The following is a 10,575-nucleotide window of genomic DNA, read 5'->3' on the forward strand; positions in this document are numbered from 1 at the left end:
TAAAACACAACTGACTGAAAATTATTAGCATAAAAACCACAGGACATGTCTTATGAAAGTACTTTGCACATTTAACATCATCATCTCTGCATACATTACAATATTTTAACAGAAAATGCCTGCTAAATAGTTACAGGGGAAAATGCAAATGGGAGAAAACATCTGTTTCAATGATAGGCAATTCCCTCTGTCAAAATGCTTGTTTGCTCCATGATGTCAGATTGTATGAAGGAAATCACAAGCTGGCCCTCAAATAATGGCCAGATTCCAAAAGAGAGCTTTATGTATGTGGTGCATGAAGTTGCATGCCTATCACACCTCTTTGATTTACATATGACATTTGCTTCGTTTACAAGCGACAAAGTGTTTTTCCTGCAGTAACAGCCAGTGCTGAAAAGCTGGGACTCATCTGCATGAGGCAGACTACCCCAGGTTATTTCCCCATGACAGTAATTTCACCCAGGGGAATGCCTCTGTTCTGCATGAACAAATAGTGCCTGCATTTCAAGATTAGCTGCACCTTTTTGCCCAGGATGTGGATTGGCTCTTTTTAATATTCTTTCTGAGTACACACCGAGCACAGAAAATACACAATGCTTGTGTAAACAAAAGGGCGACAAATGAGAGAGAAGAGAACACAAACCAGACAATGAAGCAATCTGTGTTCTTGGTTTGCAAATGCAACCTAATCGTTAAACTCTGAACAGTCATTATACCATTCAAGAAATGTGTTTCCATTTTCCAAAACAGCTCTCATTATTACAAGAGCATGCACATCTGAGTCTGGACTGCATCAATTCAGACTAAATGTACATGCCCATCATCATCATTGTCATCGTCATCATCCTCACCATGCCTGCATGAAGCAAATGAAACATTAAAGAGAAGCTGTCTAGTTTTGTTTTCTTCTGTACATTGTAGCTTTCATTTACAATATGACTTCTGTATCTGGGAACCAGGAGCCTCCGGTGGCCAAGGGGATAAAAGCCTTGTGACTTGAAGGTTGGGTTGCTAACCTGAAAGCTGCCAGGTTCGAATCCCACCCAGGGAGAGTGCGGATGAGCTCCCTCTATCAGCTCCAGCTCCATGCAGGGACATGAGAGAAGCCTCCCACAAGGATGGTAAAACATCAACAACATCCAGGCGTCCCCTGGGCAATATCCTTGCAGACGGCCAATTCTCTCACTCCAGAAGCAACTCCGGTTGCTCCTGACACACACACACACACACACACACACAAAATCTGGGAACCAGTATGCATTATTTCATTTATCCATGACTGAGAAAATATGTCCTCTCTAGGCATTTTCTAGGTCTTCCAGTGAAACTCAAGTAGTATTTTGGGCTAGAAATCTTTCATTTCAATAGAGTTCACTATTTCCCAAAATTTCTGGGAATCTATCCCCTGCAGATATGTGAGTTGTATTGTGTTTAATAAACACTCCTGATCACCACATCTATCTGGGCTAAAATTTGGAGAATCAGAATCAGGAGCACACCCAAGCTGCAAACACAGTCAGGGTGAGAGTAACCTCATTCACAACTGGTAAATTCACTACAGGGTCGATACAGGGAACACTGTGGATGCAGCGTACCTGGATTTCAGTAAGGCCTTCGACAAAGTCCCCCACGACCTTCTGGCAAACAAACTAGTCAAATGTGGGCTACACAAAACTATGGTTAGGTGGATCTGTAATTGGCTAAGCGAACGAACACTTCTTCATCTTGGAAAGAAGTCACAAGTGGAGTGCTGCAAGGTTCCGTCCTGGGCCTGGTTCTGTTCAACATCTTTATTAACGACTTAGATGAAGGGTTGGAAGGCACGATTATCAAGTTTGCAGATGACACCAATCTGGGAGGGATAGCTAACACTCCAGAAGACAGGAGCAGAATTAAAAATGATCTTAACAGACTAGAGAGATGGGCCGAAACTAACAAAATGAAGTTCAACAGGGACAAATGCAAGATACTCCACTTTGGCAGAAAAAAATAGAATGCAAAGATACAGAATAGGGGACGCCTGGCTCGACAGCAGTACGTGTGAAAAAGATCTTGGAGTCCTCGTGGACAACAAGTTAAACATGAGCCTACAATGTGATGCGACTGCTAAAGAAACCAATGGGATTCTGGCCTGCATAAATAGGGGTATAGCATCTAGATCCAGGGAAGTCATGCTACCCCTCTATTCCGCCTTGGTCAGACCACGCCTGGAATACTGTGTCCAATTCTGGGCACCGCAATTGAAGGGAGATGTTGACAAGCTGGAAAGTGTCCAGAGGAGGGCAACTAAAATGATCAAGGGTCTGGAGAACAAGCCCTATGAGGAGAGGCTTAAAGAACTGGGCATGTTTAGCCTACAGAAGAGAAGGCTGAGAGGAGACATGACAGCCATGTACAAATATGTGAAGGGAAGTCATAGGGAGGAGGGAGCAAGCTTGTTTTCTGTTGCCCTGCAGACTAGGACGCAGAACAATGGCTTCAAACTACAGGAAAGAAGATTCCACCTGAACATCAGAAAGAACTTCCTCACTGTGAGGGCTGTTCGACAGTGGAACTCTCTCCCCCGGACTGTGGCAGAGGCTCCTTCTTTGGAGGCTTTTAAGCAGAGGCTGGATGACCATCTGTCGGGGGTGCTTTGAATGCAGTTTCCTGCTTCTTGGCATGGGGTTGGACTGGATGGCCCATGAGATTTCTTCCAACTCTACTATTCTATGATTCTATGATTCTACCTAACTCCAGGTTAGGAATCTGAACAGTAAATACCTATCTTATCTAGATTATCTGGATCCAGTTTCACTTTGCTTTTTTTTTTTAATCCAGTTCATTACCTCCTTCAGGCATTCTTTCAGAGGAGACATGCTATCCTTAGCAAAAGCTACTTTTAAAGGCATGGAGAAATATATGGTATTAGGTGTCATCAGCATACTGATAGCACCTTATGTCTATGGATGATCTCTCCCAACAATGTCATGTAAATGTTAAAAAGCGTTGGGGATAGAATGGCTCCTTGTAGAATGCCACATAATGGCCCCTTTTTTGAGGAGCAGCTATCCCCTCCCAAGCACCACTATCTGGAACTTACCTGAGAGGTACAACTGGAACCACTGTAACATAGTGCCTCTGATTCCCAAAGTGCATGCGCGCGCACACACACACACACACACAAATATGGTGTGCCAGAAGGATACCATGATGAATGATATCAAATGCCACTGAGAGATCTAAAATCACCAGCAGCGACACAACTCACCCGTCAGTGTTGAGACAGAGCTCATCCAATAAGGTGAATATTGCAGTCTCAACTCCATATCCTGCTCCGAGGCCAGTTTGAAATGAGCCATGGAAGTGTGTGTCATCCAAGACTACCTGGAGGACACTGATAGGGATTTTCCTTCTTAATTAGCGATTACCTTACTGTTTACAAGACCTCCTTTGTTCTTTTGCAAAAGTTCCAGCAGTTTGCAAGTCAGCTTCACCAAACCTCTTTTCCCAACTCTGGCCTAGAGAACATCTTGAGGCATAATGGTGCACTGTTCATGTTTACTTTGCTGAAGAAATCAACCCCTGTCTTGTTGTACCTGTGTTGTGTGATCCTAGAGATATATTCCATGATTCACTTAATGCTGCTATTATTGGGATTTGCAATGAATTTACTGGCATTTAATTGGACAGAAACTATAGTATAATTTAAGAATAAGTGAGAGCACATCATCCCACAATATAAAAAGACTGTAGATGTTAGGTTGATATGGGTTTTCAGATAGTCTGGACCCAAGTCATGTGGGGTTTTAAGCGCCATAACCATCACTTTGAATTCTACTTAGAAATTGATCTGCAACCAGTGGAGTTGTTTTAGCAAGGTGCTTAAACTATCCTTATAATCTGTGCCGGCAGCAACCTGGATGAAGCACTGAAGTTTCTGAATGGTTTCTAAAGGCAGCCATATAGAGTGCATTACAGTAATCCAAATGCATTATTACAGCTCTCTGACAACGGCGGGACATCTCTATATAGAATTTTAAATAACAAAAATCATGTTACCTCTTAAAATTTTTCTTAAAATGAAAAAGGAAAGAACAAAGTAAACAAATGTCAATACATGTATATAAACTAGTTCAAGTGTTATTAAATGAAGGTTGGTTCTTCTGTTAATGCATTACAGTACATATAATTCCAGCACTAACACTGTGTAACAAATTTGAAAAAATTTCGGTTTTGGATTTGAAAGTTTTATTCCTGTTTTTGTTGTAGCCCAGCCTCCATCTGAGCTGTCAGGTGAGCCTGAGGTTGGGCCTGTTCAGCCTGTGATTGTCCCTGCACCTGCGATTCATATTCCTATGCAGCCAGAGTTTGCAGAGCCTGAGATTCCTGTTCCTATGCAGCCAGAGTTTGTTCCAGTGGATTCTGGGACCAGTGACATAATGGTTGCAAATAGGCAGTTTGAACCACATTCCTCAAAGCAGTCAAGGTCAAATCTCCTGATGCCAGATGGACATTCTAGTTTGGATTCTGGAAGTGATAAGGCGGATAGGGCTAATGAGCTTGACAGAAGGAAGGCGATAACTCAACAGAGAAAAGATAGGGAGTATGTCAGAAGGAGTAAACTATTGCTTTTGAAATGAAATAATGAGCAGACTTCTCACGGGAAGGGATCTTGAATTTCCCTTAAGAAGAGCTGCTTTCTCTGACAGAGTCGAGATGGTAACTTTGCTAATCCAAGAGAGGAAGATCTCTGCTTTGTATTCCTGTGAATTCCTACAGCTTTGTATCTTGATTTGAGTTCCAGCCTTGTTCTTGTTTCTGTGTATCCAGTTGAATGTTCCAGTAATTTTGCAGTTTGGATTTCTGTTCCAGTCAAGACCCTTGCCTTGTGTTCCAGCATTGACTCTGTACCTTGGACTAAACTTGGAATTTTGTTCCTGTATTCCAGTTTTGCTTCCTGTGTTTCCAGCTTGACTCATGCCTTGGATTATTCCTTGATATCTTGTTCAGATTATTTGTGATACCTGTCTTGGGACTTACTTTGGTATCTGGTTTGGACTATATTCTTTGAGTGACTTTTATAGACTCTTGCTTCAAGATTTTCAAGTACTTTATTCTTGTGGATTTAAACCCATTTTATTGACTTTGAAATTTGATTTGCAATTGCTTTCATATAATCTTCAATAAACAGGTTGCTTGCTTATATTCTGGGGCTCCAGTGTGGTTTTGAGGTGCCTACGCAGCCTAGGGGTGCAACAGTTTTATTGTGAGCCCCCAGTGGAGTAGTGGGTTAAAGCCTTGTGACTTGAAGGTTGGGCTGCTGATCTGCAAGCTGCCAGGTTCAAATCCCACCCAGGGAGAGTGCAGATGAGCTCCCTCTATCAGCTCCAGCTCCATGCGGGGACATGAGAGAAGCCTCCCACAAGGATGGTAAAACATCAAAAATATCCGGGCGTCCCCTGGGCAATGTCCTTGCAGACGATCAATTCTCTCACTCCAGAAGTGACTTGCAGTTTCTCAAGTCACTCCTGACATGAAAAAAAAAGTTTTATTGTGTAGTACTAACTTTGAAAGTACTATTCCAGAAACATCATTTTTGTGGCTGCCATAAACTATGTTGAATTGACTGAGACTCGAAGAGATATTCATTGAAAAACTATAGCAAAATGTGCTGCAGGATGTCCCAAAAAAACAAAGTTTTTGAGGTTTAATAAACTTTTTTTGTGTTTTTATGATAGAACCAATTAGGAAATGGCATTGATAATCTAGGAACAAAAATCATGTTACCTAATGTAATCAGACACTTTTGTTCTCAGTGATCCACATCTATTAAATGAATTATTTTCATAACTTCCAGCTGAGAATAATTATTTCAGTTGGAGCTTTGATAAGCTGCTTATTATTTTTTTCCTGCTTTCTGCATCAAAGCTAGATCCTTAAACAAAGGAAATGTATGTTTAGGTTTCACTTGTGTCTTTCCACATAACAACGCATCCTTCTTTTTGTATTTTTGCCATGACTTATCTGGACTTCATTGCATACTCATATAGTGTACAATAATGGCCAAATTCTACAAATGAGTAACTTCTAATATATCTGTGTCTTAATATTAACACTATCAGCAAGCAGTTCTATACTGACCACTTATCCTAGGGCTGATCCAGAGTGATGAGAGCTGGGTTGGTCCTGCGATGGTTAGACCACCACCCCAGCCACTGCAAAGGTAGGGGGAGACCTGATTATCAACTGTGCCAAACCTTGTTCAGCACCACTCCCATTTACTGTCCACTCCCATTCTACTCAGCGGGCATTTCTTGGAGTGACGTTGGCCAAGGTGCCAGAGCATCAGGGGAGGGAGGAAGGGTAAATGAAGAATTGTCCTCTTCTCTCCCCTTCCCTTTTCCGATCACCTCATCCCTCCAACCAGTGTCACTCCAATACAAGTCCAGGAAACAAGTGACCAACACAGGTCAGAGGACAGGTGACCAACATAAGTCAATGATATGAGCGACCAACACCTGCTGGCTACTGCAACAAAGAAAATCAGGAGCAGGGAGACAGTGAATGCCATCCCATGTAGGACTTCTTGAGTCTGGGGAGTACAGGATGACAATATACAGTTGCCCAACTGTTTACATGGGCTCAAATTCATGATTTGCTCCAGAATCTGAGGAACAATTCAGAGCAATCCTCAACTTTAGTTAGCACAGTTCAAGGCTGTTTTAAACATCTTTAGCTAAACTGAATCAGCTCCATGCATTGTTTAGTCACCACAAAACCAATTCCCATTGCACTAAGTGGCCAGTGTAAATGCCAAGCAAACTCTTAAAATAAATCAGTCTTAAAGTTTCCTTCTACAGTAGAGTCTCACTTATCCAACATAAACGGGCCGGCTGAACATTGGATAAGCAAATATGTTGGATAATAAGGAGGCATTAAGGAAAAGCCTATGAAACATCAAATTAGGTTATGATTTTACAAATTAAGCACCAAAACATCATGTTATACAACAAATTTGACAGAAAAAGTAGTTCAATATGCAGTAATGTTATGTTGTAATTACTGTATTTACGAATTTAGCACCAAAATATCACGATGTATTGAAAACATTGACTACAAAAATGTGTTGGATAATCCAGAATGTTGGATAAGCGAGTGTTGGATAAGTGAGACTCTACTGTATATTCTTTCTCTGCCACCACCACCCCGACATACATCTTTTATGTGAGGAAAATTAATACAACTATCATTTTGAAAACTGTTGAAACCTATGTAGTGTTTACTTTCCCAAAATACTTTTGTTTATGGATCAAAATATTGTGTGCAGAAATAAATCACCTAACTATTTGTTTATTTATATCTCTTACTTTTCCAGATATGTACATCTAAGGTGATGCCAAGATATTTAGGGTGGGAACAGTGTTCAAGCTCTTGGCCTCCCAAGACCCAGAATTAATAAGAACATCAGCCCTGGCCTTGTCTTACTCAACTGCTGAGTATGCCTGCCCCATCTGGCATAAATCTGCCCATGCGAAGCAGATGAATGTAGCACTGAATGAGACATGTGGAATAATTACAGGATGTCTTAAACCTACACCTGTTGATAGATTCTATAAGCTAGCTGGCATTGCCCCTCCTTGATTTGCAATGGACAGTTGCTGCCAATTGTAAGAGAAATAAGATTGAAAACTGTGAAAGCCAACCACTGCATGGCTATTAGCCTCCTCCCAGTAGACTTAAATCAAGGAAAAGTTTCATGAGAACCACCACTCCTCTAAATGTTCCTCCAGCAACAGCAAGAATATCCCTGTGGGCAGCAAAATGGGGCAATTCCTACTGAATGTCCCCCCACAAGGGTCTTCCTCCAGGGGCAAACCAAGAATGGACAACTTAAAAGTCTGAACAGACTCAGAAGTGATATTGGCAGATGAAAAGTTAACCTGGCAAAATGGCACAACTTAGAAGAATCCTCCAACTTGTGCGACTGCAGAGCAGAACAAACAATTCAGCATCTATATGCTTGCCCACAATGCCCTGCCTTGTGTACAGAGGAAAAACTGTTTAAAGTTACAGACAATGCAGTTGCTGTTGCCTGTTTTTAGTCTTAAATTATTTAGCAGCTTGTGATCCCTTTATTTTATCAGTTTTAAACTTATTTATTTATGCAATGCTTTTGACACAAAATAAATAAAAAAATGTACATTAAAAGAGATACGACATGCATTAAATATCTCTTTAACAAATTAAAATGCATCAGAGTTTCTAAATATCTAAAGGCTGAAACAATCCCCAAGAACTATGCCATGGGCTCAATCAAAACATTTTCTTATCCGCAAGAACCCTAATTCAACATGACAGTCATTTGAATTATTTTTCTTCCTTTCTGAAGAGGAATATTGCTGTTCATTATCTAGTTTGACATCAAGGTTGATTCTATACATCTAGCCTACAAAAAGCAAAATAAAAATTGCCCAAGCACATGATCAAAACAGCAAATGCATTCCAGGGGTATGCTACAGGCTGTCTGCTTTTCTCACATGGTGAGGAAATATGAACAACTATATACTTGTCCTAATTTTTTCCAGCTGTGGTCTAGAAAACGGCTGGTGGCTAATATGTCACTTCAAATATGATTTCCTGTTTCTCTGCCTAACATTTTATTTCAAAAGAATTAGACCTAGATTTATTTTTAAAATGGTGTCAGCATTTTGTTATTAACCCTGTTTTACAGCTGTAATATGGGTGGTGGGAAGCACCCAACTGTTAGCAGAAAACAGAAAATGGTAGAATGAAATCTTGAGGGGGGGGGGACTGACAAATATTTCATTTTCTCAAACAAGCTGGATACATTTTCAGATCTGCACAGTGTAAACTACAAAATTACAGTGCAGCTTCAGTCTCTTGAATCTATAAGTCAACCTTATTCATAAATAACAATACAGGTGAAATGCCAAGTAATACCAACATTTGAAAGCATGAATATATCTATGGTGGGTGAATAGTATACTCCCATCCCATTTCTATAACATTTTCAATGATTGTTCAAATATTGTTCCCATATTAAGGGAAAATCTGCTACCTGGTAGAGAACATTTTTTCTAGCTTCCAAGCTTTGCATATAGAGATGAGTTACCAATATCCCACCACATTCTAAATCATATTCTGGTATTACCATGCCCTAGGACAACATGAATGTAAAATATTTTGGGGTAGCACAGGTAGTATCTCCCTACCCAATTTCCTCCAAAGACAGTCATAAAACGCCTTCCACTTTCTCAACTGTTTACTGATAAAACCACAGACATGAGACTTTTCTATTGGGAAATAATTTGAAACACTGGAAAATTGCACTGGGAGCCTCCATAAGCAAAAAACATCTCCTCACTGTGGAGGTTAACTTCCTCCTTCCAAGAGGAAGAAAATTATGTGATGCCATGGGTGGACTTAAATGCATAGCCTTGTTGCAGCTTCTTCTTTGTAAAATCTATCCTTCACATTTGGCACAAGACTATGAAAGTAAAGAGCCATGAATTTGTTAATTTTATTTTATTAACATGAGAGTATAACTCTATAAGAAACCATATGATCTCTACTGTCAATTTTTATGGCAAATTGGCCATAGAATCACATTGAATGATGTAAACATTTGTAGAGAGATACTTTCTCTAGGATTCTTTAAGTCCTCTGGCATGACTCTATGATCAACTTCTGGTGGATGTTGACCAATGAGTCACACTGGAGGACTTAGAGATTCCTGGAGAGAATGTTTTAATCAAATCTGTGAATAATCAAATCTGTAAAACTCAAATCCACAAATGTGGAGGGTTATCTGTACTCTTGTCATTTTTCAAGTCTACTGCATGCATTGAACTGTAGCATTCCCATGAACTGTAGCATAACAAGGATGGAGTTGTGGGGAAAAAAAGCAAGATTAAATAAATAAGGGTCTTTGTCCTCAATGGACATGATCACCATATAAAGTAGCTTCCATTCCTGTGATGATACCATTCTGTTACATTCTTCTTCATAAGTGAATAAACTGCCAGTCAGTTCTAAAGGAAAGGAAATTTTGCAAGAGGATACCATTTGTCTGCCTTTCATTTCTGACAGAATGATCAAGTCTTTATTGGCAGGAATCATGTACTTCTCGCTACGCTGGCTAAATAATTCTTCGGGTAGTGGTCCCAAAAAGTAATGGTTTCAATCTACCCAGTCTGTTCATAGAGGTTTGGCATTGTGCATTTTCCAGATGACAACTGGGGCACATGCAGCCAAACAACATCGGAATCTGATCAAGTTGACAGAAGGTATTCGCAAAGAAGAGCACACGGGTTGGAAGAGGCTGCTACAGCTTTTTCTGAGTCTCATGGGAAGGGGAAGATTTCACACTCTTCTTTCCTCACCTCTCCTTCCAGCTGTGTTACCTAAGGGCAAACTACTGTTTTGCAGCAAGTGAATTCAGCTATAGACAAATAGGGAAAGTGGGAGAACAAGAGAGAATCTGGAATAATTTTAAAGCCACTGAGAAAGAGTGACAATTGAGGATTAATCATCAGGGCTGTCCCTGCCAAATCAGGGTTGTATGCATTTGTT

This window comes from Anolis carolinensis, chromosome 3 (genome assembly GCF_035594765.1).
Source record: "Anolis carolinensis isolate JA03-04 chromosome 3, rAnoCar3.1.pri, whole genome shotgun sequence".
Classification (NCBI taxonomy): domain Eukaryota; kingdom Metazoa; phylum Chordata; class Lepidosauria; order Squamata; family Dactyloidae; genus Anolis; species Anolis carolinensis.